This window comes from Sceloporus occidentalis, unplaced genomic scaffold (assembly GCF_023333645.1).
Source record: "Sceloporus occidentalis isolate IW3139 unplaced genomic scaffold, rSceOcc1.0.p SCAF_1, whole genome shotgun sequence".
Lineage (NCBI taxonomy): Eukaryota > Metazoa > Chordata > Lepidosauria > Squamata > Phrynosomatidae > Sceloporus > Sceloporus occidentalis.
In genome coordinates, this window is record NW_028316981.1 from 175094787 (window position 1) to 175121579 (window position 26793).

A 26793-nucleotide genomic window follows, 5' to 3' on the forward strand; every position below is an offset into this window, starting at 1 on the left:
TAGCTTAGGGTTTTGGATGGGCCAGGAACAAAGACTGTCAGTCATTTGTCAAGATAAACATTTGCAATTTGGAATTAAATGATTCCTCAACTCTGGATATACCTGACTTGTGTTTCTAATTATTTGGGTACAGATTGCAAGTAACTAGTTACAAATAATGACTTCCATGTAATTTTCTTTTTCCAGAAATGAAGGCAGCATTACATTTCATTACAGTAGCAACTTAAAGAAAAAGAACTTCCTTTCTTTTGCAGTGCAAATCTAATAAGTTACAGGGATGTAGCCTCATTAAGAGTGTATTTCACTAGATAGTTAGCTCAGTTGATAAACTGTTGATTTTCATACCTCCATGCTATAGAAACCCTTGGATTTATAGTTTGATTGAAGAGTTACTCTATGCTAGACCACTGTCCTGAACTACAATTCCCAAAGTAATCTGAGTACCTATCTGCCTACAGAATTATACAATTTAATTTGCAGTCTGTGTGCTCAAGGGATTCTGATCAGAGTATCCTAGGTATCCACTAAACTACAAAACTTCCTAAGGATGTAATTGCCAAGACAATTAAAGTGGTAAGAACCCCCTATAACTCTGACATGCACATACCCAAATCACAAGCAAACAGATCTTGACCTTCTTCCTTTTTTTAAAAAAGCAAATAGTTGTCAACATTTACTTTTAAAAGAACACATCATGCCACTTATTAGAACAGTGGGCCCTGGACATCTGTTGAGTTTTGGTTCCAGGACCCCTCCTGGTTACCAAAATCCATGGATGATCAAGTCCCTAAGGACTGGAGTATGGCTTTGGTGCAGCTTCCAGACTCTTAGGACACATGCATCACTTAAACAGCATACATCCAAAGTGACCCGAAGCAGCTTTATTTTGGCCTGTCTGTACGGGGCTATGTTAATTATAGCACTACCTTATTATGAGGCCTCGGAACCATGGTTGTAATTGATTAATTTTTAAAAGTAACTTCCTACACTTTGTATTTTGGTCTTATGCAAGATCAGAGAGGGTCCATTGTCCACAAGTATGCATGCTTAAGACCAAAGATCCATTCACACTATGCAGTTATAGCACAATGAGTCCACTTTAATGGCCATGGTTTTGTTCTATGGTATCCTGGGGAGGGTTATAGTTTGGTCACAGGCACTAGAGGATCTCCCTTGCTCATGATTCCAAATGTTCTTCCCTGAACTACCAATCCCAACAGTCCATAGGATGTTTCCATGGCAACACAAATGGAATCATTGTGCTATAATTCTGTAATGTGAATGGGCCCCTGGTTATAGTCAGCCAGACCGAAAGTTTTCACCAGAGGCTGAAAACTCTAAATACCCCTCCCTAAATGTTCCTGATTCTATGAAATGTTGGCATGACAATTAAAGTGGAATCACAGTGCTATAATTCTGTAATGTGAATGGGCCCCTGATCTTGAAATGGGGTGCAATTTTCTCTACACTCCCTGGTGAAATTCTGCTACATGAAATTCTAATTCATTTTTTTTTGTTGGTCTTAAAAGACCACACAATGAAACATCTATAGAACTGATGTTCCAAGATTGAAACACAACACGTACACACAGAGTTATGCTCTCCTCTGATCTGACTAATATATGTGTGTCTCTTGGGGGAAGCACTGAGCCTGGTAAACAGTGCTCTGTTTTCCCTCCTCCACATTTGCTAACTGGAAAAAAATATCTGGTGTCTATTTTTAACCCCCAAACACCCACGCCACAATGCAACTTGCACTCGAGATTACTAGCAGGCTGCCCTTCTCCTGGCTCCCTTGGGAGTTTGCCAGTTTCTTTGCTACAGCTGTCACCAGCTTCTGCTTGCCAGGGTAAATAACAATGTGAGTGAATCATTCAAGTAGGGACATTATCAGGGGGTGAAGGGGGAAGGAAAAGGTAAAATCCAGAGATAATTGTGTGATCACAGGATAGATTTTCAGAAGACGTTGGGCAAAATCTGGACTTCTCCACGGAAGAACCAGCAACTGAAGAGGAACAAACCTTTCACAGGATATCTTGTGAAAAGCCTTGGTAATTGAAGCACGATTGCAAGGGTGTGAAAAACAATTGTGCTTCATTCATGGTAATGGAGAAGCAACCCAAGCATTTTAAAGGGGAAGGGCTAAAACTTTAAACTTTAAATGTCTACAAAACTGGCTGGGATTTACAAGTAGCTGTGGGCAGCAGCCAGGGCTATTTACAGTTTAAATGGCTAGAGGGCCAGTCGGTGAACTTTTTTTGTATTTGCCAGCAGCTGTAGGCAGCAACACGGGTTATTTAAAATTAATTGGTTTTGCACCAGCCAGCCCGGGAAATTTAAAATGGAAACGGCAAATGCGCAAAACAATCAGTTACTATGTTACATCAATTAAATCACTGATATAACCAGAAAGCAATTGCATAGTTCTAGGGCTTTTGACTTGCGTTTTCGCACAAAAGTGTGAAAATATAGAGCACTCTAGTGCTATTGTTCCTCTTTCTTTAAATTACTGCAATTGCTACTGCACTGGCCCTGGTGTGATAATGTCCTAGTTCTCACAGCAAAGTGGTGGCGATGGTGACCACTGCTTCAGCCTGTATGCTAATGGCGAGTGACTTGTATAGCTCTTGGGTCTCATGTGGCCCTCATCTTTATTTCATGCAGACCCCCATTTCTGTTCTTCATTTTCTATCCTTCCCAGCCTCTACAAGGAAGACAAAAAAAAAAAAAGTCTGGCAGGCCAACCAAAGATTGTAAGAGATAGCATGAGTGTATGGATGGAGAAATGAGGGACATAGCATGGAGTCTTACCTTGGTATCTTGAATAGCTTAGCTTGGTATCCCTTGAGGGACAGAGCAGGCCTTTGCAGTGTTGAGAGCCAGTGTGGTGTATTGGTTTGAGTGTTGGACTATGACACTGGAGACCAGGGTTCGAATCCCATTTGGCTATGAAAACCCACTTGGTGACCTTAGGCATGCTCTCAGCCTAGGGGGAGGCAATGGCAAATCTCATTTGAACAAAGCTTGCCAAAAAAAAAAAAAAAACCATGATAGGTTCACCTTGGGGTTGCTATAAGTTGGAAATGATTTGATGGCACACAACACACTTTGCAGTGTTGAACAGAGATATCACACAGGGAGTAGATTTTACTGATACGGACTCCAAGAAAGCCCCTGCTTTCCAGGCCTTTTCTGCCCATTAGGCAAAGTTAGGTGGTAGATGTTAAGGCACAGTATGGTGTCAGGAAACAGAACTTTTCCCTCAGTGGTCACTAGCAAGCACCCACAAGTGAACAGTTGTCAGGTCAGGACTGTACCAGGGTAACACTTGTGATGTCACAGAGGGCCTTGGTGATGTTACAAAGGGGAACTGAACTCTCAGAGATGTTAGTAAGCCTGGTTTATACATCAGGTCTAGATGATCTGAAGGACCATATTCTCCCATTCAAATTTTTCCATGTTTTGATATCTGCCGAGGAAGCCCTGCTCACTGTCCCACCACCCTCACAGGTACACATGGGGAAAATATGGGAAAGGGCTTTCTTGGTGGATGCTTCCTTGTTCTGAAACTCCTGAGAGAGATTAGACTGGTCCTCTACTTATCCCCCTTTTCTACAGGCAGGTGAAGACTTTTTTTTTTAATGTATTGCCCTTTGAAAATTGATTTATTTTTTAAAAACCAGAAACCGGTCTTGTATAATGTGCTGGATTTTGCTTGTGTTGTTCTTTTTAAAATGGTTCATGTTTTAATTGGTTTTAATTTTCCTGATTGTTAAAATGCTTTTTAATTTTTGTACAGTTTGAATTTTGAACGATATCTGTTTTCACTGTCGTAAGCCATCCTGAATCACAAACTGGGGAATGGGTGGGATATAAATAATGATGATGATGCACACAGTACCACAGTTGCACAGTTTAGGCCATTGAAATAAAAAACACCAATCATAACAAATGAGGGAAAGAGGTGGGATATAAATGATGTTGATGATGATGATGATGCACAGAGTACCACAGTTGCATAGTTTAGGCCACTCAAATAAAAAAAACACACACACACACAGACAATTTGCAAGGCAGTGCTCCCACTCTGAGATCCCCCCCCGGGGCAGGCCACCCTGAGGACTGGAAATGAGGAGCCATGCCCTGAGATGTGGCAACCCTAGCCAGCAGGAATAGACAGCAATGATGCCATTTTAAATCCTAAACTAGGTACAGCCGTACCATGAGGCAATATGAGGTGGCTGCCTTAAGTGCCAGATACTGTGGGATGGTAACCAGTGGCTGTGGCAATCTCCACTCCCCATCCCAGCTATTTCTATTGGGCCTCTGTGCTTTTCCCCACCCTTGGAGGATAGAACTATGTGACCATAGGTTTTCCATCACCATCAGCTGAAAAGAAATTCAACTGCCAACCCAATCATCTTTGGAAGAAAGACAGTGCGCAGCAAAACGTCTTAGCCTGGGCCTCTTTCCTTTCACCCTTGCCCATTTCCCCCATCCTCTTTTAGTTCCTTCCCTTTCTTTAGCATAACCCACATCCTGGGACCTTTGACTTGCAGTGGGATGTCTGTCATGGGAGAGAAAGAATGTTTGGAAAGAGGCTTGGGTTTTCTTTTCTCTTTTATTCTTTATTTCTTTTGCAATAAACTTTCAAGAATGCTGCAAAAATTATTTGAAAAACCTGGTTTATTTTAATCTGACAGGGAGAGGAAAACATGCTATAAAACAAGCTGATAATTTTTATGATGCTATAAATTGTAGATCACGGGCAGCTCATGCAGATATGAGCTTGCTGTCAAAAATGAATCTTAGCCTAAGCATCTTAACTTAGGGGGAAAGGGCACAAAAAGAAATAACTGAGAATAGCCCAGGAAGCTGCTGGTCCCTTCCAAATGGCCATATGAACAAACACACTGGATTTCCAAATAACTACTATGATGCATTAGGACAGGTTGTGATTTCCCCAGTAATATGAGATTAAGAGTGCTAATGGTTTTTCTCCAAATGGCCATGGAAATACGTGGAAAATATTTTAGATCCAAGGTCAGGGATATACAAGGTAATCTTACATATGTTTATTCAGATGTCTCACTTGTTTCAATGTGGCTTGCTCTCAAATCAATCTGCCTGGTGATTACACTCAGTTCCTGATCCTGTGCATAAAAGCATGGAGTACAAAGAAGTTTTGGCTCTTTTATTAACACAGAAATCATCCCAGGGCAAACATGCCACAGAATCTTCCATCCATATGGATTGTAGAGTTTGAGTTTCTTATACCCTGATCCCAAGAAGCAACACCTGGATCTCAACTATTGAGATGAGCAGCATTGAAAAATAATGCTTGAGATTTCTACTAACTGTAGCTGGAGAGTTTGTCCTAAATCAGGAATGGCAACATGACTTGCATGCATACCCTTGCACCAGCTGCTTTTGCAGGCCTCTGTAATTCTCTGCCCTTGTCACTAAAACCTCCCTGCCAAAATCAGCAATACCTGATTGCTAGAAGAAAACTCCACTGCTTGAAATAGCACTGTGAGCTTTCTTGTGAGACCACATTTAGCCACTACAGTTAGTCCCGAAAGTTGAGGCTGGCTCACCACAAAAATTTAGCACCAAATTGTGTGTGGAGGGGCAGTTGTGACCTTACCAATGAGGATTACTGTTGTAGCTTTTGTTGTCAACCATTTCTCTCGTAATGCAATTATTTATCTATTGACTAGATTATCATAATCATTATCATTATTATTGCTACAGGTTGAGTCTGTCTTATCTGAAATGCTTGGGACCAGAACTATTTTGGATTTTGGATTCCAGCCCCCCCTCCCGATTTTGGAATATTTGCTTATAGATAATAGGATATCTTGGAGATAGAATTTAACTATGTTTTCTATATCCCTCATAGACATACCGTGGTCTGAAGGTAATTTTATACATATCATTTTTAATAATTTTGTGCATGAAACAAATGTTTGTGTACCATCTGAAAGCAAAGGTGTCACTAGCTCAGCCACCCATGTGCACAATTTTGGATTTCAGAGTATTTCGGATCTCGTTATTCTGGGTAAGGGAGACTCAACCTGTATTATTAACTTTATTTGTATCCCACCTTTTCCTCAAGACTCAGGAGGACTCAAGGTAACTTACACATTTAAAAGATTAGCATTAAAAGCATTCAAAAAGCCAAATGAATTAAACTAAGAACCATATTAAAAGCATACACTGGATTTTAAAAATAACAAACAATACAATTGAAATAATACATCACTTACAGCCCTTTTTTTTTTAATCTGCAAGCCTGTCTGGATTTAAAAAAAGATTTCACCTGCTGACAGAGGGACAGCAAGGGAAGGCTCACTCCAGCCTCCTTAGGGAAGGAGTTCCAGAGCCTGGAGGTGTTCCCACCAACTGTTCCTGTGAAGGTGGTGGAACTAAGAGGAGGTTCGGCAGGTTTATATTGGGAGATATAGACTGTCAGAGCCCATGAACCTAAACTGCATAGGATTTTATAGGTCATAACCAGTACTCTGAATTGGAAACAAACTGGTAGACAGTGGAGCTGTCCCTGCAACCCTATAACCATCATACAGTTCTTTGTACCAACTGAAGTTTCTGAACACTCCCTAAAGTTAGCCCCACAAAGAGCATGTTACAGTAATCCAAACAAGATTTAACCAAGGAATGTGTCACCATGGTCAGATCAGGTATCTCCAGGAATGGACGCAGCTGGCACACACGCTTTAAACATGCAAAGGCACTTCTGGCTACAATAGAAACCTAGGCCTCCAGTTTTACAGCTGAGTTCAGGAGCACACCCAAACTGCAAACTTGAGACTTCAGGGGGAGTGCAATCTCATCCAACATAGATTGTATCCTTGTTACCCAATCTGCCTTTCAACTGACCAGGAGCACCTCTTTCTTGTCTGGATTGAGCATCGATTTGTTCACCCTCATCCTCATACCAGGACCATTATTGGTTTTTGTTGTTGTTGTGAACTGCCCTCAAGCTGATCTCAACCTATGGCAACACTGTGGATGAGATATCTCCAAGACTCCCTGTCCTCTACTGCTCTGCTTAGGTCCTGCAAATTCATACCCATGACCTCCTTAATAGAATCCATCCATTTAGCAAGCAGCCTTCCTTTCTTTCTACTTCTCTCTATCTCTCAGCATTATTGTTTTTGTTTCTTTTTCAAATGAATTCTTTCTTCTCATGATACATCCAAAATATGACAGCCTAAGTTTTGTTATTTTGGCTTCCAGGGAGATTTCTGACTTATCTGTTCTAGGACCCATTTGTTTGTCTTGTTGGCTGTCCACGGGATCTTCTTCACTCTTCTCCAGCACCACACCTCAAATGAATGGATTTTCTTCCTATCCTCTTTCTTAACTGTTCAGCTTTCACATCCATACATCATAATAGGGGAAACAATGGTTTGTATGATTCTAACTCTTGTGCACAGTTTGTATATCTTTGCATTTCAGGTTCTTTTCTAATTCTTTCATAGCTGCCCTCCCCATTCTTGATCTTCTTCTGATTTCCTGGCTGGAGTCCCTGTTCCTGTCAATGTTTGATCCCAGGTATGAGAGCTCTCTTACTATTTCCTCATTGTCTAGGTTGAATTTGTGTAGGTTCTCTGTGGTCATTATTTTTGTTTCCTTTATGTTCAACAGTAAGTCTACTGCTGTTGGAGTTCTGTTATTTTTATTGTCATATAGTGTCCCAGTCCTTGCACCTTGTAGTTTCATTTATATGTTAAACAGCATGGGCGGAAAACGGAGCCTCAAGAGATGCCACAGGCCAATGGCCAGGATGCCAAACAGTACCCACCCCCAGCACCACCCATCCAGGAAGGAACAGAGCCACTGTAAAACAGTACATCCTAGTCCCATCCCAGTGAGGTGGCCCAGAAGGATACCATGGTCTAGGGTATGAAAAGCTGCTGAAAGGTCCATTAGAATCAACAAGGACACACTCTCCATATCTAATTTCCAGTGTAGGTCATCCACCAAGGTGGTCAAGTCTGTCTCCATCCCATAACCAGGACTCAAGCTAATCCATTTCATCCAGGAATTTCTGAGCTAGGAGGCAACCACACATTCTACTATTTTGCCCAGAAATTGCATATTGGACACTGACCAATTCTGATATCTTTTAAACTGATCCTACAAAGATTGTCACCATTTAAATTGTTCCTACAAAGTACTGGCTATGACATGGTTTTGAACAAGCAATTAAGACCCATTCACTTTATAAAAAACCTGCTCCTGGACTATATAGAGGATAAAATTAAGGTTCAAAATAAGCCTGGAGCTTTTCTGATCAGGTTCCCACCTTTTAAACTGCTCCTACTCATATCCCTTTAGCATGATGATGGGCAAAGTTCCCTTCCTCCAGATGTTGGCAGAATGCAGCTCAGAATATTTCTCATCACCAGCAAAGTTGGCAAGGAGAGCTGGGAATGGCTGTCCAACAGCATCTGGATGATCACACTTAGCCCACCCTTGCAGCAGCTGCAGTCTGTCTATTCCTATACGGCATGGGAGTTGGATTAGATGGACTTTGCAGCCTCTTCCAATTTCATGATTATATGATGCAATGACACACCCCAATTCAGAAGGCAGCAGCTCCCCATACCAAGTAGAAAGAAAAGCTAGTGTCAGAGAAAGAAGTGGCTACAATAGAGAGCACCATTCCAGACACACTGCAAAAGTGGGAAGCCCTTTTGAGAGCATCCAGGCAGTCTCTGGGGCCAAGGACAGAGGGCTGTTCCTGACAGCTTGTTTCCTAAACTCTGTCCAACCTAGACTGAAGTAAGCCAAGCAAGAAGGTTTCCACCCATCCCAGGAGGGAACTGTTCTGCAGCCAAAGTCTACTTAGAACAGTGGTTTTTTTAAAAAAATCAAATCATGCCGTTCAATCTGTTAGGATGGTTTTGTAACAAGAGACCACTCCTCATACACCAGTTGTCCAAAACAACAACAATAACAAAATCCTACATCCTGCTCCCATACTATTCCAGTGTGCTCTGGGATTTTGCAAAGCCACACAGATGTCTTGCAAGACTCACCAAAGCATGGATGTTTTCAGGCCATGGTTTCTCAAACATTGTTAGAGCACATCTTCCAGGGAGAAATGCTCAGAGAATTTTGGTGTGTAGCTTGCCTGCAGATTGTATATTTGATCTTTCATGTGCACAGCTTAGCAGCAGAGATGGGTGAAGGGACTCCTACATTTTGGACCTCAACTCCTACAATTGGCTGCACGATGCTGGGAGATGTACATAATGAGTACCATTGCCAGGCTGTGGTTAGGATGGTTTAGTGTTGGGCTAGACCAGATTAACTGGTCAAGTGTGTCCTGCATGGCAGAGGGTTAAACTAGAGGGCCCGTGTGGTTCTATACAAGTCTATGGATCTATGATAGTCAGGGTAGGGCTATCATTAGGAAGAGTGAGATGATTATGTCAAGTGGTGGATGCTGGGGTGGATGGTAAAAATGACTTTAATAGATTAGAAAACTGAGCCAAAGCTAACAAAATGAATTTCAGCACAAAGAAATGTAAGGTACTGCACTTAGGGCGGAAAAATGAAATGCACAGAAATAGGATGGGTGACACCCGGCTGAATGAAACTACATGTGAAAGGGTCTGGGAGTCCAAGTAGACCACAAGTTGAACATGAGTCAACAGTGCAACGCGGCAGCTAAAAAGGCCAACAAGATTTTAGGCTGCATCAATAAAATTATAGTGTCTAGATCAAGGGACTTAATAGTGCCAGTTTATTCTGCTCTGGTCAGGCCCCACCTGGAATACTGTGTCCAGTTCTGGGCACCACAATTTAAAAAGGATGTGGAGAAACTGGAGCATGTCAAAGGAGAGCGACTAAAATGGTGAAGGGTCTGGAAACCAAGTCCTATGAGGAACGACTTGGGGAGCTGGGGATGTTTAGCCTGGGGAAGAAAAAGTTAAGGGGTGATATGATAGCCCTGTTTAAATACTTGAAGGGATGTCATATTGAGGAGGGAGCAAGCTTGTTTTCTGCTGCTCTAGAGACTAGGACCCAGAGCAATGGATGCAAGCTCCAGGAAAAGAGATTCCACCTCAACATTAGGAGGAACTTCCTGACAGTTAGGGCTGTTTGACAGTGGAACACACTCCCTCTGAGTGTGGTGGAGTCTCCTTCCTTTGGCGGCGTTTCCACTTGCGATTTAAAACGATTTTAAATACAGCAATTTGTTTTAAAACGACTCAAAATACGGCGAGAGTTATCCCGCTTTTCAAATCGCTTTATTTGTATCGTTTCCATTTACTGTAACGTTTTATTTTGTTTTGCTGTAATTGACACAGTATCATTCCCATTCATGGATGAATCGATGTATATTTAAACCGGTTTTGTTACTTTTTCGTTCACATTCACTTGTTTCGGCTATGAATGTCATGTCAATCAAAGCGACGTCATCATGACATCACAATACTTCGGAGTAACTTGCATCGATGTAGCCTGTACCTGCATTCCCACTACGGGGACATTTTTAATTCGTATTAAATTTCGCGTTTTTTTTTTTAAAAGAGCCAATGAGGAGGCGCTTAAGCTCTTAAGAGTCTTGTAATTTCCGGTCTCTCTTACTTTTGTTATCTTATCGCAAAGATCTCCACGGACAAAGGGGCAAGGGAGGGAAAGATGGCGGTGGCGACAACGGATGGGGACAAAGAAAGGGTGACTCCCCCGAGCCAGCCCATCGCGCTCTGCTCCTCCCATCCTGTGGAACCCGAATCAGATGCCAAAACCTTCCCATTTAAATACAACGATTCTTATATTGGCACAAGGGATAACCCGGGGTAAAACCTACTATTTTTTTGCGCCAGTTTATAGGCTTCTGATCCGGTTTAAATGTTTGGATTCGAATCAAATACTAATTGCTGTAGGAACGATAGAAGGTAAATCTAGAACTGTTCTAGAGTTAATTCGAGATTGAGTGGGAATGATACACCCTGGATTCACTTTGTAAACCGGTGTATAAGTGAGTGGGAACGCCCCTGGATGGCCATCTGTCGGGGATACTTTGATTTAGATTTCCTGTGTGGCAGAATGAGGTTGGACTGGATGGCCCTTGCTCCAACTCCATTATTCGATGATTCTATGATTCTATGGTAGCAGCCATTGCCCATGGACCATTTGGTCACTCCCATCCTCTTTATTCCCCCAAAGCAGACCAAACTGCTCCATAATGTTTGAAAATATTTGGCAAGCATACCATTATCTCGAGTGCTGGGAAACCCTGATGAGGATTTTGTTTTTTTGCAGGGAATGCTGCATTTTGTGCTCATCAAACATTGTTCTCTGCAAAGAAACAGCATTTTCTGCAAAGAACATGCTGTCTTCTGCACAAAAAGAAAAAAAATCCACCCATTAATTTTGTGCAGGATTAATTCCCTAACTCTTAATAGTCCTTGAAAACTGCAGAGTATGAAGAGACATTCTTACAGCAGATTTTTTTTTTTTTTTTGCTAAAGTTGCCTATTACTTCTTTTGAGAAGAAGGTAAGCAAAAAAATAAAAAATAAAAAACTAAATCACATCCCTTCCACAAAACAGTCCAAAAACACCTATTCCTATGATTTTGCTGGTGAGTATGCTCACAATAAGGTTCCATGGGTGAATTCTGGTTCTGCACAGGCATTCCAAACTTCTGCCTAAATACCCTAAAGGCATCAGATGATCTCTTCTGATTCTGGAAGTTAAACAGGATCAGTTTTGGTTAATACTTGGATGAGAGACCGCCAATGAATACCAGGTCCTGTAGGATATATTCCAGAGGAAGGAACTGGCTAAACCCTCTCTGAAGATTCCTTCCCTAAGAAAATTACTAATTCATGGGGTCATCACAAACTGACTTGAAGGTACATACATATACATAGGCATTTCAAGGCTAGATGTCTTGATTTAACAATCCTTCCCTCCTTATATAACTCACTGTTGTTGTTGATGTTGTTGTTGTTGTTGTTGTGTGCCTTCAAGTCATTTGTGACTTATGGAGATCCTAAGGCAAACCTATCACAGGGTTTTCTTGGCAGAATTGGTTCTGAGGAGGTTTGCCATTACCTTCCATTAAGACTGAGAGCATATGACTTGCCCAAGGTCACCCAGTGGGTTTCATGACCAAGCTGGGAATCAAACCCTGGTCTCCAGAGTCATAATCCAATGCTCCAACCATGACTCCATGCTGAATCACCCTACTAATTTAAAAAAAGTCCTATAGAACCATCATTCCCCTTAGCATGTCTTTGGGATAAAGACAGAGCTACAGAACACTTAAGTGTTCCAGCCAAAACTGTGGTGTTCCAGTTTTGCGTCCCAGCAATTGAGCCACCCTGGATCAACCTATGAACAGGAAAATGTTGACCATTGGAAAACAAATGCCAAGAGTGGAAGCCTCCTTAGAAAGAGAAAGAAATGCAGAGGTGGAGGCAGGAATGTGGTCATTCTTTCCCTGTGATTTGGACACATGCTTGAGGAAAGCAAAGCAGGGGATATTTTCTTTGGACAGCATGAAGACGAGGGAGTCCCAGCTGCGTAACCTGCTTGGGTAAAAAAACATCACCCCGGCTCACAATGAGGCAGGTTAAAACAAGTCAACGCAGGGATGACGCAAAAAGGGCTCAAGTTTCATGACTCATCATGATTAGTGCGAGTCAGCGGAATTTGCTTTCGGGACCAAGCTTGGCTCCACAGTGTATCACCTCACCCTGGGGGTCACCCCCATCCATGCTGCAGAGGAAAGAAGAGTTCCTTTCTGGATTAGATCTCTGACCCTTTCATTTCGCAGCAGTTTGACAAGGATGTCCTTCAAAAACTCTACAGGTAAAAGGAGCTGGGTTAAATCCCTGTTTCTTTCAGGCCTTTCTTTCTTTGCTTCTTTCAGAGTGGGAAACACACAGGTCCCTGCAGGTGTCCAGTGAACTGCAACTCCCATCATCATGCAGCATGGACTGTGATGGCTAGGGCTGATGAGAATTGTAATCTCACAGGATCTGGAGGGTCACACAAAACCCCATTATTATTTTTTTTGGTAATGAAAAGAAGGAGATTGAAACCTCCTATCAGTTGTGGTCCCTGCTGTTGCATGGCCCACTGCTAAAACATTAGAAGCAGAAGACAACCAAGGAAAGATTTAAAAGATTTAAAGCTTTAAAACCATTCCCCATAGCTCTGATTTGCATTCTCCTAAATCACATTCAGATGGTCAGAATCACATAGAAGCAACCAAGCCCTCAGCAATTTCATTTTAAAAATTGGTTGCCCTTTGTTACCTCCAGCCCAACACACATATATCTTAGTCTACAACCAATCAATATGAGTACTCTTGTGCCAGAAAGAGTAACGATTTTTTAAAAAACAAAACAATACTGTATGATACATGATTTGTTTGTGTCTGAATTTATTTTTAAGTCCAGATGCCTTTGGTATACACTAGGGTTTGGTTCCAGGACCTCCTGTGAGTATCAAAATCCATGGATGCTCAAGTCCCGTTATATACGATAGCATAGCAAAATGGTGTCCCTTATACAAATCAAGATTTGCTTCTTGGAATTTTTAAAAATATATTTCCAAGCTGCAGATGATTGAATATGTGGATGCAGAATCCATGGATATGGAGGGCCAGCTATATGTCACTGTTATATTTCCATGCTGATACAATGCAGAAAAAGAAGCATGTTATTCCTAGCTATCTCTAGTAGGGATACCTTTCACAGTAGCTTTAGATTTGTTCGAGGCTGTCCCAAAGCATTTTGCAATCTGAGTCAAAGAACAAAATGGCACATCTAATCCCACTCAAACATACAGAAGCCAACTGGATTGGGAAATGGATCTTCTTGAGCCCTGATGGAACAGCTACACCTGGAGGCACGCTGGAAGTGAGGAAGGAATAGGGCAGATTACTTGGGACACAATTCATTCCCTTCAATGTCTGCCTGCTGCCTACCGACATCTGATGTCTTAGGCTGCATCTACACTATAGAATGAATGCAGTTTGACACTGCTCTGACTGTCATGGATCAATGCTCTAGAATTCTGGGATTTGTAGTTTTGTGAAATATTTAACCTTTTCTGTCAGAGAACTTTGCTGCCACAACAAACTGTACATTCCAGGATTCCATAGGATGGAGTCACGGCAGTTAAAGCAGTGTCAAACTGCATTAATCCTACAGGGTCTCAAAAGCCTTAGACAACCACCTCAGTCTGCTTAACAGTATGGTTAGCCCTGATGTTACTGAAGGACCAGCACCGGTTGCATAATGATACATTTCCCAACAGGCAACCACAGAATCAAGAGGATTGAATTAGAATAATAATCATAAAAATAATAGAATAGGTAATAGAATATATAGAATATAAATAAACAGATAGAAGTATATACACAAATAGAGAAAATGAAATTTAGATGAATGAAATCATTGTCTGTGTTTGATATTAAGAGACTAAATAGAAGAAAGATATAAATACTTAAAAGGATAATAAGGATAGATCAGAATATATAGAATAAATCAATAAATCAAGGTATAGATGCTAGAAAAAATAGATCAGCAATAAAAAAATATTTAGCTGAATAGGATTCAAGAAGAATTTGAATAAAAAAATTATGATAGGCGATAGATTATTAGGAAATATAACATAGCTAGTGTGTAGTATAGATGAGAATAAAGAGGAAAATATATAGACCTTAATTAAACTCATTAATTAGGATTAGAGAGTAACATTGTGTGAATGTACATTTAGCGTTTGTTCTTGTTTTAAAAATTGTTTTGTTGTGAGTTTGTCTACGTTGTGTTGTATTTTTGTACATCTGTATTTTGTTTGTCCTATACAGAGCTACCTAGGACTATATATAAAGAAACAAGGATATGGTAGAATTGTTTGGCCCATTCAGGTGAGAGACAGGAAAAAAAGAGGGATTAAGTAAGTGAAAGAAGGTCTGAACAAGTGTAGAAGGTTTGGGGAAGTAGAAACAAAGTGGAGTAGGTATAGAGAGGAGAAAGAGAAGGAAGGAAAGATGTTGGAAAGGAGGATAAAGTGAGAGAAAAACCTTAAAAAGTATAAGAAAAGGAAGAGAGAAAAGGGGGAAAGGAACGTAAGTTGAAAGAAAAGAAAAAGAGAGGAAAGGAAGGCATAAAGAATAGAAGGTATGAGGCCAAACAGTTAAAGGGATAAGATAAAATTGATCAATGCTTGTTATATCTTGTTTAATATTAACAGACAAATGTTATGTAAGATAAACTACAGCGATGAAAAATGTTTATTAATGTTTATTAATTTCCTCAAGTACAAACTGTGAAAAACTGTTTTTAAAGGTTTGATTTGTTTCTTTTTGAAAATCGATAAAAGTCATATCAAAATAAAAAAAGGTTTTGGCACACAGACTCCACAGCCTTGATGGAGGCAATTGGCTTTTAAAGTAGCAAGTACACTTTTCCCTCAGAAAGGGCTAGAAATCTGTGCTGGTGTTTTGTTCTGTTTTGTTTTAAGGAAGGAAGGAAATTAAGAAGTAAAATTAGTAATGTATGATTCCCATCAACTAAGTTCTGCATCTCTCTCTATGCATTACCCCCCCCCCCCCAATACTTCGAGGGAACTGTAACTTTTGCACACCCCTGATTCAATTGTGGGTGTGTGGGTGTTCGATAATAATAGCAAGTGAATCTTGAAAGCTTCAGTGGGTCATACAAGAAGTATTGTCATTGCCCTCTGCATAATGCATCCTTTTCTATACTTCAAAGTGGGATTGCAGAGGTGAGCGAGGGAAGCCTTTGCAAACCCAGGCCTCTGGCTTTTCCTATCTGCTGGAGCCATGAATCTCATCTGAAGGTTTCCAAAGGGATGGTAAATATTTTGGGTGAGTTGCTAGGACCCCTCAAGATTCACAAATACTGTTCGGCTGCCGTCATCGGTGGCTTATCGCTCCCTCAGGGATCCTGACAATGCAAAATCACGTTTGCTGCAGATAAAAGAGAAAACAAAACCGCCACAAACACACACACTCACACATGAGCATCAAGAATTTTTCCACAAGAAGGGCGAGGGGAATGAGGAGCCAGGGGTCTGTTTGAAAAGTGAATAAGTCAGCAATGCACTGGCTTCCTGCGATGGGGAGAGCGAACAGGAAGGTCCTGTTTCCTGCCTGAAGAGCCTGGGTCCTATCAAAGAGCTCAGATTAGAAAACAAACACCATTCTGATTGAACAAACAAAAGGGCCCAAAACCTGCAGTCTGGGTCAGGCCCAAGTGTTACAGAAATGAGGGCAAGAAAATACACATGCATGCAAGCATACACATGCGCACATATGCATACCTCCGCTAAAAAGTTCCAGTCACAAACATATAGCATTGTCAAAAGAGGGGGGCAAATCTCCATCCTGTTTCCTTTCTCTCTTGCTATTATCCCTTGTATCACAAAACACACACAAACTATCAAGAGAGCTGTATTTATCACACATACCAGCATGGTCTGGCCAAAATATTCTAAAGGCGCCAAATCCCATCAGATCTTGAAAGCTAAGCATGGTCAGTCCTGGTTAGTGCTTGGATGGGAGACAGCCAACAAAAGCCAGTGTAGGCTGTATTTCAGAGGATGGAACTGGCAAAATCAGAGGATTCTTTGCCTAAGAAAACCCTGTGAAATTCATGGGGTTGCCATAAGTCAACAGATAACCTGAAGGCACATACGCACACCAGTGTGGTGTAGTGGTTTGAGTACTGGACTATGATTCTGGAGACCAGGGTTCAAATCAGCTCGCACATGGAAACCCACTGGGAGAACTTGGGCAAATTACACTCCCTCAACCTCAAAGGAAGTCAAAGGCAACCCCCACCTCCACCCCTGTCCCCAAACAAATCTTGTCACGATTCACCTTAGGGTTCACCTTAGGATTCCTAGAAATGACTTGAAGGCACATAGGAACAACAAAAACTCAACAACAGATCAGTGTGTAAAGATCTAGCCCATAGGGATAGGAATCAAGAGGCCTCCCAGATATTTTTGGACTGCATCTTCCATAGCCAATGATGTGGAATACTGGGAATTATATTCTAACACCTGGTTCTTATCTCTGATCTAGAGGGATCCCTGTCTCTCCAATTGATTTCCTGGTGCAAGGCTAACAGAGACAGTATTATATAGTGGTTAGAGTGCTAGAAAGATCCAGGTTCTGTTCCTCTTTGTATTTGGTCACCTTACCAGACCTGTTAATATGACAACACAAATAATACTAACCCATCCTTGATCTCCCAAGGATTCCTTGATCTTGAGAGCACTCTGCCTCTCCAATGGATTTCCTGATCCAATGCTATTAGTGACAGTATGGTGTAGTAGTTACAGTGTTGGCTGATTCAGGTTCTATCCACCTGAAAACTTAGAAACCCTGATTAGGCAAATTCATGTGGCAGCAAAAATAACACTAGCATCTGGGTCTGTGATGGGCAGCCATAAGAAACAGCCGAGGCAAAGAGGACATCTTTGACCATTACCTAGCAGACAACAGAGCTTGGCATTCACTCCTGTCTGCCATGGAATTAGGTCACATGGCCAGGCCACCACATCCACATCCTCAAGTGATATCAAGTCCACCCTCCTGACATGCAGGAATACCAAATCAAAGTACCCCCGACACATAATCATCTAGTCTCTGTTTAAAAACTTCCAAAGAAGGAGACTCCACCACTCTCTGAAGCAGTGTACAGTATTCCACTGCTGAAAAGCTCTTACTGTCAGGAAGTTCTTCCTAATGTTGAGGTGGAATCACTTTTCCTGTAGTTGAATCTGTTGCTCCGTGTCCTTCTCTTTGGAGTAGCAGAAAACAAACCTACTCCATCCTCAATGTGATATCCCTTCAAATATTTAAACAGGGCTATCATATCATCTCTTAACCTTCTCTTCTCCAGGCTACACATCCCCAGCTCCTTAAGTTGTTCCTCATAGGGCATGGTTTCCAGGCCCTTCACCATTTTAGTCGCCCTCCTTTGGATACAGTTCCAGTTTCACCATATCCTTTTTGAATTGTGGTGCCCAGAACTGGACACAGTATTCCAGGTGAGGTCTGACCAAAGCAGAATAGAGTGTACTATTACTTCCCTCAATCTAGACCCTATATTGATGTGGCTTAGAATCGTATTGGCTTTTTAAACTGCTGATAAAAAATGGTCATTTGGTTACTCCCTCAGCATAGGCTGTTCTCCATCTTTTCTTCTTTGTGCAGATTTCTAAAGTGTTTCTCACATATTGCAAGTGTACATATTCAAAGAAGTATGCTTGAATTATCCTAACTGCATCATATACAGTGGTGTAGTTGACCCAGGGCTAATAGGGTCAAAGCCCTTGGCCTCTGACATAAGCAGGGATTCTGACATTATCTGCCACTGCCATCCCACTCTTTCTTAGTTTAGATACAATTCCCAGAGGAAATAGAGAGGAAATGGATTTTCCTAGCAACAGTGTATTGTTATGTTAGCAACTATCCTTGTTATGATCCAAAGTATTTTGGGGTGGTTTAGTATTGAGCTTTATAAAAATTCTGTTCCTGGTAGCAATGAAACTACTAGAAATACAGACAGAGAGAAAAGAGAGACCATCTCCCTTTGGAGCAGTCTCTTTATAAAACATCTTGATGAGAATCTGCACATCCAAATTTACCCTTGCACCACTAATTATCAAACACAGAGACACAATTTATAAACTTAACCAATATCATAGATTTTGAAGTTGGTGTACAATAATTTAAAACTACCAAATACAAAAGCATGCCACAAAAATGCTTTATAAAATATTAGCAGGAAGTTACTGTATCACTTTGGAAACACTTGCCTGAAAATAAAAAGACTTCAGCAAGAATGCAAAACAGTTTTGCTTTTACACCAGTTTGAACTGTGATGCTTCCTTTCTTCCTGAGAGACTGTTAAGTAAGAACTCTCTCATGCGGATCTCCCAGCCCTCATAAGCAATATAATTCAAGGTGTTAGAATTAACATTGTTGTTGTTGTTGTTGTTGTTGTTGTTGTTGTGTCTGTCATTTCCAACATATGGTGACAATAATGGGCTTTTTTTGGGGGGGGGGGAGGTTGGCAAGATTTGTTCAGGGGACATTTGTCTTAGTCTTCCTCTGAGGTGGACAGAGTGTGCCTTCCCAAAAGTCACCCAGTGGGTTTCCATGGTTGAGTGAGGATTCAAACCCTGGTTTCCACCATCATGGTCCAGTGATCAAACCACTACACCACTCTGGCTCACACATTATGTGGCAGAAACTTGGTTTGTAACCAACTTGATCAACACAGTTTGGTAGCTTTAGGCCAGGGGTAGGCAACCTTTTTGAGCCGGGGGCCGGGTTGCTGTCCCTCAGACAACTGGGGGGCCGAAGCCAATAAATAAATAAATAAATAAATAAATAAATATTTTTTTTTAAAATTAAATAAATAAATAAACTGGGACAAATGTAGGACAAAAAATTCAAATGGAGGACACTTTTTTTAAAAAATGAAAGACACGCAAAAAAAATTGCTGATTTTTTAAAAAATGTTAATATAAATGCATGTTTCGGAAGCTTCTATAGACAATTGCCCCTCTTGCCCGCCGCTTGCCCCCCCTTGCCCGCCTCCTCCTGATAGGTCAAAGGCCCCACGCCCTCACGCGAGAGGCCAAAGGCTCCGGCGGTAATCGGCGGCAGGACTGGACTGGGGCCGGTCCTAAGGCCTTGTTGGGCCGCATCCGGCCCGCGGGCTGCAGGTTGCCTACCCCTGTTTTAGGCAGTTTCAAGCTTTCAGACAAGTGTACTACTAGTACACCCATTCACCATCAAATTATCATCTTGGGCAAAATTGCCATTGCTTTCCCAGTCTGGCTTCTTCACTATAACTACCACTGGCACAACCATCACCTTCCGGTTGTCCTCTGCAACACAATTGCCACTGCCATGCCACAGTCAGCACAGGCTATCACTATCTCTATCATACTAATGAACCTCAGAGTAGTCTCTTTAATTTACAAATAGCCCTTGTGCTCATAATTACAGTATGTCATATGTTTCATTTGCTGCAGGTGACTTACATTTGAGCTGCTTGAATCATGCTAACAAGAGCCGGTTACAGGGAGAAACTACTCACATGATATCTTCATTCTTGTTTTTGACAGCAAGAGAAGGATATCACAAGAGGAACACTGCCCTCAGGTAATTTACTAACTGCAGCAATATTAGGAGGAGTAGAATGGGGCCCACTACCAAGTTTATACATATATAAATAGCTCATTGTGCAATGCCAAAATAGAGTGATTAACTCAACATTTTTGAAAAGCAAAAATGAGTTGAAACACATGCCTTCCTCTTAGAAAAGCTGATCTGGGACACTTAACCTCTTGACCTTCATGTGGTTAGAGATGCAGCTGCTTGTCTTGAAATACAGAAGGAATCCGTTGTTATATTTAAAAACAAAAAACAAAAAAGCCACATAAAATTTAAAGTGATGGAATAGCAATATCAACACAGCTGCTTTCTGACTGGCTGAAGACTGGCGTTAAGAAAATAACAACAATTACAATATCAATGAGCTATATGTTACTTCCCTGCCCCACTCCAAACCTTTAAAGTTTGACAAGGATCTACCAAAAATGATCTGTGGTGGGATCCACTAATATATGCATGATGGACTCATGCATCTGGTACACCTTCACTATTGAATTTAAGCATTGGCTTCTTTATCAGTGGAGTAGTGAATTCATTCTGGGCTTTCCTTTGGACTTTCAAGGAGCTGTCCAAGGTGTTTAAACTATTGTAGCTAGCCTGTGTAGCTCCTCTACAGTTCAAAGTAAAACTCAGAATGGACTTGCTGCTGCACTGACTTGGAAGGCATTGGCTGCCATGAATCACAACAAAACTGATTCAGAGAACTTTGGTTTGCCAAGGACAAACCAAAGTACTAGTTTGTTGTTGTTAACTGCCCTCAAGTTGATTTTGACTCATGGCTGTGCATGAGACACCTTCAAGACCCTCTGCCTTCCACTGCTCTGCTTATGTCTTGTAGATACATGCCCATGGCAACCCTAATTGAGTCTAGCAATCTTGTGGGCAGTCTTCCTCTCTTTCTACTTCCTTCAGCTTTTCCTAGCATTATCTTTTTTTAATGAGTTGTCTTTTCTAATGAGCCATGTCTATGGGTATTTCAGGCTTGATCTGTTCAAGGAACTATTTCTTTGTCTTTTTGGCTGTCCACAGTATCCTCAGCACTCTTCATCAGCACCACATATCAAATGAACACTGCTAGACACTAGCTAGTCACTCTCACTTGTAGAGTTAGCAGCTACATAGATATGGTGGGAAACAGTCTGTTGGGTAAGTTGGCCCCAAGCTGTGTAATATCCATGTGAAGTTAGATTTAATTATATCTTATTTTAAAATTCAGATTACTCTGCAATGTGTAGCAAAAGCTATCTTTGCTTTTGGCTTCAGCTCCCCTCCCTCCTTTTTTGAAATACCAAACTCTTGTCTTTCCATGACATTTTGCAAGTTTATCCTCTGCATCTAGAGAAGACTGGACCATATAATACCTCTTCTTTCAACTGGAGTTAGATATTGGCAGGCTATGGGGAGATGGAGAGCCAGCATGGCATAGTGCTTTGAGTGTTGGACTATGATGCTGGAGACCAGAGTTCAACTCCACGCACAGCCAAGAAACCCACTGGGTGACTTGGGGCAAGCCACATGCTCTAACCCTCAGAGGAAGGCAATGGTAAACCTTCTCTGAACAAATCTTTCCAGGAAAACTCCAAGGAAACTCCATGATAGGTCCACCTTAGGGTCTCCATGTATCAGAAATGACTTGAAGGCATGCAGCAGTATGGAGAGAGGGTGTGAGTTGACTTCCATTCCTCTGTTCGAGCTAGTAGCTAGGGTCTCTCCACCATTTATTCTGATCTGCTCACATTTATTGAGTATTAAAAGTACATATTTAATGCTCTTCTGCTTTTTTTGCTGACATAAATCCCCATGCAGGTACCACAGAGAGTAGAAAGCAGGGGACTAGTTTAATGTGCCTGTTCTTGCATTCTTTTTGCTTTCTGGTGTGACTGATCTACTGAACCAACACCACAGTATAGTCCATTTGTGACCTGAACCCCTTGGAGGTGGGTGGAGTGAGGATGGAATTGGAGGGGGTCAGCATTTCCTGCAGATAGGGCTTCCATCCTAAAGCACAGCAAAGTTGGCAGTGGGGTGGGAGAGGACTTGGCTCCAAGCACTATCTTATCAAGAAGGCACATAAATTGACTGAAGTTCAGAGAAGAGCAATAGAAGTGATCTAGCAGCTGGAGAGACTGAGATATGAAGGAAGATTAAAGAGCTGAATGCTTCAAGGGAAACAGTTTGCAGAGAGGTAGCTGTGTTAGTGTGGTGCTTCAGAATAACAAAAACAATAACATTTATTTATACCCTACTTTTTGTCCAAAATTGGGACTGAATTTAAAAGAACAATGCAGTTTAAAAACAACCATACAAAGCGTGAGCATTAAAATAGAACTGAACTATTACAGTACTGGAACAAATCACACAATAAAAAATTAAAAAGTAATTTTAAGAGTAGTACCTTAAGAACAAGAGTTAAGGGCTAAAGCAGTCAACTTGGAATTGTGATTGGCAGTGTGGCGTAGTGGTCAAAGGTGGCACGTGGGCAAGGGTATCAATTCGCATTACTTGTAATGACTCTCTCTTATTTTACAATAACTGGGGTATAAAAATATTGTGTTGCAATTTTGATGTGATGAGGGAGAATCTGTAGTATAATTGTAACTGTTTTGGTTACTTTTACTATTACAAAGTGCATGGCATCACTAGGAATTTAGTTGGGGTGTGTGTGCAAAATGGTTTCCTGAATAATAAGTCTGTGGTTCTCCCTGAAATTTTCCTACAGTCTCCAAATTTCTAACATTGCAGTAGCTTAAAATGTCAGTTGAGCATTTAGAAATGGAGATGAAGCATCCAAAAAGGAAGAAACAAGCACAGTTCCCAAGGGAATGTGAACATAGCATAGAGAAGAGTCCCTGATGGGAACATTTTTCAAAGTTTTATTCACTACAATGCTATAAATTTGCAGAATGAAGAAAAATTCCAGTTTGGGGAACAGAATTCTAATTGGAGTTCATTGTCCTCATTTTTATGCCTCTCCTGCAGCTATACCCCTGGATGTTGTTGTTGATGTTGTTGTTCTAGGCCTTGGTGATGTATCTGACTTATAATGATCCTAAGGTGGCCCTATCAAGGGGTGTCTTGGCATGATTTAATAATAATAGGTTTTATTTGTTCAGAAGGGTTTGCCTTTGTCCCCCTCTGAAGCTGAGAGAGTGTGACTTGCCCAAGATAACCCAGTGAGTTTCCATGGCTGAGCAGGGATTCGAGCCCTGGTCTCCAGAATCATAGTACAGTGCTCAAACCACTACATCATGTTGGCCCCTGGGCCCCGCTATTTTTTATTACAGACTAGTGTTGCCACACAGTGTTCTGAAACTACAACTCTTGTTGCAGCGAGTGATGACCTGGGGAGGGTTTTGCAATAGGAGAATCAATAACAAGGGAAAGGGTTAAGTGGAATATTGTGTCCAGTTCTGGGCACCACAATTCAAAAAGGACATTGAGAAACTGAAGTGTGTCCAAAGGAGGGTGACTAAAATGGTGAAGGGCCTGGAAACCATGAAGCCCTATGAGGAATGCCTTAGGGAGCTGGGGATGTTTAGCCTGGAGAAGAGAAGGTTAAGGGGTGATATGATAGCCCTGTTTAAATACTTGAAGGGATGTCATATTGAGGGGGGAGCAAGCTTGTTTTCTGCTGCTCCAGAAACTAGGACCAGGAACAATGGATGCAAGCTACAGGAAAAGAGATTCCAGCTCAACATTAGGAAGACCCTCCAGAGCTGTTTGACAGTGGAACACACTCCTTCCTCAGAGTGTAGTAGAGTCTCCTTCCTTGGAGGATTTTAAGCAGAGGCTGGATGGTCAACTGTCAGGGATGCTTTGATTGAGAGTTTCTGCATGGCAGGATGGGATTGGACTGGAAGACCCTTGTGGTCTCTACCAACTCTATGATTCTATGATTCTACTTCTTCTTCCTTGTCAATTATCCCTTAGAAATGTTTGCTCCTGCTTGCAGGTGAAATGTGCATATCCATGCTCATAGACATTACTGCTCACACCCACTATGTTCATATCACTACCACAAACACTTAACACTGAGACATACAATTGACCAGTGATACCCTCTACTCATGCTCTGTCTTTTTGCACCGACAGCTGGGGGAGGGAGTGGGGCTGCTGGGAGAACAGTTAGACACATAAAGGGTAAAGTATTCCTTCCTCCCACTTAGGGATCCTCCCTGCAAATGTTACATTCCTGTTAATTGGCAGACAATCAGCGGAACACTGCCCAGTCTTTCCTTAAGCCTTCTTTGCTGACATTAAGAAAAACAAACTTCTGACCAGTTGGAATACTCATAAACATTCCATAACACCTCAGCAGTTCAGCCAATGCCCATGGAAGGCTCATTTCAGACAAGTGATGCCAGAGTTTTTACAAGCAATAACTATGGCAGTTTTTTAAAATAACAACAATGGGTGCTTGCTTTTGTTATGTTTATACCCGATTTGGAGGAAGGGTGACACAAGAATGAGCAAACCACCCTGGCTGGCATTTTAATGCACAATTTCATATGCCTCCCAAAAACTCCAGTACATGACCTAAAAGTCCGTTCAAAATAACATCCACTTTGAGAAATGTAGGCATTTTCTCTGCATATGAAAGCTGCTCACTTAGATAGCATGGTTGAAGTCACCCACAACTTTATCCTTCATGCATTTATCTGACTCTGTTTTATCAACATCCACTGCCTTAACAATAAACTTTCTATAGGCTGCAGAGAGTAGCCCTCGTTCATCTGCCTTGAATTTAATGCTAACTATTCCTATGCAACAAAAGAGTCAAGCAGCATCTCAAAGAGTGACATGTTTTATTCGACATAAGGTTGTGTAGACAGCCCACTTTGTCAAAGGAAAATAGGCTGTAGGTCATAGAAGCTCATGCCAAATAAAACTTGCCAAAGGTGACACTCGATTCCTACTTGCTTTCTTTCATAGGACAGATTAAAGGACATACCTCTCCCTGCCTGTGATGTGAACCCTATCTGCCAAAGTTTTTAAAAAGTTACTTTTTTAGGACCATAGCACCCAAACTCTGGGAGCTTTTTCAAGCTCTGGCAGATAAGGATCAGATGAAGTTTGTTCTTCCTATGTATAGCCTTTTCAGTTTGCAGCTTACTTCCTCTTGCGAAGAGCTCCCTTGCTCTTCTTAACCAGGCCTCCTGGCCTCCTTCCCCCAATTCTCCTCAGGGACAAAGTAAGATCAAACCCTGGAGCCCACCAGGAAATGTACCATAAAGAAAGAAGTAAACCTCATTCTCCTTTTGTCTAGTTTCCTCTCAATGCGTTTGATCCCCAAAGAATTTGCTAAACTGCAGAAATCTGGAAACAAACGCTTGTGTCGCTAAAGCTGGCCAATTTCTGGATGAAGCTAAATAGACAAATACCCTAAAACTGATGCCCAAGGAAAGGTCAGGACTGTGTGGGAAAGACTCTGACTGCAGTAGATCTTCTGCTTCAGTTCTGGTTAAAGCTAGACATACGTGTGTGTGTGTGTGTGTGTGTGTGTGCCTTAATGTTGCCTGTTGACTTATCATGACCCCATGAATTTCATAGGGTTTTCTTCAGCAAGGAATACATTGGGGGCATTCCCACTTGCCTATAAAGCAGATCATGAAGCGAATTAAGAGGTGTCATTTCCACTGGTGCCCAAATTAGTTCCTCAATGCCCCGGAATCGTTTCCACTGCGATTCGATTCAAAATCGAATTATATCATATAATTCGAATTTGACACCTATAAACCGGTTTAAAAAATAGTAGGTTATAACGCGGGTTATTTTTGAAAGCGGGGTATGATTCGCGGTGTCTAATGTGGGAACCTGGAGATGGGAGGAGCAGCACTCAAGGGGCTGGCCTGGGAGTGTCACCCTCTTTGGTCTCTTTCTGCATCGCCAGCGCCATTTTCTTTCTTCCATTCGCATAGCCTTTCCCCCGGTGGATTGCAACCTCCCCTCTGCTCCTCATTCATAGACCGATGTGTGAAGAGAGCCATTGAACACAATTTTTAACTATTTTTTTTTCTTTTTTCACCTCTGCCTGAGTGCCTGAGCAACAGATGGGCTTTGCAGGACATCCCTGCTTGATTGCCCAGGGAGCAATGGGGGAGGCAAAGGGATTTGGGGGAAAGGAGGCTCCTTCCAGAGGAACTATGGGATGGGCTTTGCAGGACATCCCTGCTTGATCGGCCCCCAGACAGCAATGGGGGAGGCAAAGCGATTTTGGGGAATGAAGAGCCTGGATGCCCAGAGATCTGAGGGGGGGGATCAAGCCTTATCTTCTCTATTCTCTCCCCAATAATGAAACCCACTGCCTTCTCCTCCTTGATCCGATTTGCCAAGCCTCCTTCTAGTCTGGGGAGACACAACAGAAGAGCCTTGAATGCAGCTGATTTTCATTGGCTGCCCTAAAAATAAAAAAATCCTAGACTTGTGACGTCTGAAGCCTAGGTGCTTGATTGACAGCTTGTGGACACAAATGGGAACGGGGAGCAAGTTAATCCGCTTTAAAATAAAGTGATTTAAAATATATGGGAACGAAAACAGGGTCTAAATGAATCGAGGTAATTTGCCCCTTTT

General features: G+C 41.7%; 1 protein-coding gene across 2 annotated transcripts in view; it reads right to left on the reverse strand.

Annotated features, from left to right (window-relative positions):
* HDAC7 (histone deacetylase 7) overlaps positions 1–26793 on the reverse strand; it is a 257864-nt gene that overhangs the window by 224288 nt on the left and 6783 nt on the right. The window lies entirely within an intron of this gene.